Here is an 893-nt window from a genome sequence, read left to right as displayed (position 1 = left end):
AAGTACCCAGGGCCAATTCACTCATGCCTCTCCTTTTCCTCTCATCCAATCAGCCCAGTATTCATCTAACAAATATCTAAGTCTCCAAATATTGAGCCACCCAATGTGAGTTCAAAAGCGTGTTTGGTGCTGCAGGGGAATACATGACTAACGCGAATGAAGCAACAGCAAATACTACACTGGAATGTAATTAAGTGTGAAATTATAGGGCAGATTATCAGTGCTAATAGTTTAGAGAAAGAATCAGTGAAGACTGACGTAGAAGTAAATTCCAAAGTTCACTAGTCGACCAAACTACCCTTCTAAACGCTCCACCTACTGATAGTAGGACCATAACCTGGGTAGCTACCTTGAGAGTCAGAAGGGCCTTTAGAGTTCCAACTCTTTTAAGAAAGAAAGTAAGACCAGGCACGGGAAAGGCCTCGGCAGACATGAGTCTAGCACCTGGGGCTCAAGAAGTTCTGAAAGGAGGGGTGTCCTGAAGGTCCAAGGCGCCTTTGTTGGGGGTCCCGGAATCCACGGTGTGCCAGAAAAGGCGTCCGGTTTCCTGGAGAGGCGGCTAAGGTGCCGGGCGCTTCGGTGAGGTGGCGGAGGTTGGGGGGCGGGGGAGGACAGGAGGCACCATTTCTTCGGGGCATGGGGCCCCAGGTTTCCGCGGGCAGGGTCCAAAGCCACCGATCCCTACTGTCCTCAACTGCGGGGTTGCTTCCGCTGCCCTTGCTCCCCAGACGCCACTCCGAGGCACAAGGACCCCAAGTCGCTCGGAACTGCGGGCCGCTAGATGACACCCGCTGAGCCGAGGCATAGCCCCGTGAGTCTCAGGGCACTACTTGTCCCAGCGGAGGGATCTAGCGTGCGTCGAAGCGGCCGAGGCCGCGCAGGGACTTGACGCC

The 893-nt window shown here is 54.5% G+C and overlaps 1 protein-coding gene across 1 annotated transcript in view; it reads left to right on the top strand.

Moving 5' to 3' along the window:
* The first annotated feature begins 332 nt into the window (after nt 1–332).
* The window catches only part of FOXJ3 (forkhead box J3), a 163,308-nt gene continuing 162,747 nt past the window's right edge, over nt 333–893 (top strand). Inside the window, exon 1 of the mRNA XM_011944912.1 lies at nt 333–579. The gene's annotated coding sequence lies outside the window, so the exon portion shown is untranslated. The remainder of the gene's footprint in view (nt 580–893) is intronic.

This window comes from Colobus angolensis, unplaced genomic scaffold (assembly GCF_000951035.1).
Source record: "Colobus angolensis palliatus isolate OR3802 unplaced genomic scaffold, Cang.pa_1.0 Scaffold106, whole genome shotgun sequence".
NCBI lineage: Eukaryota > Metazoa > Chordata > Mammalia > Primates > Cercopithecidae > Colobus > Colobus angolensis.
This window is presented reverse-complemented; position numbering and strand designations above follow the sequence as displayed.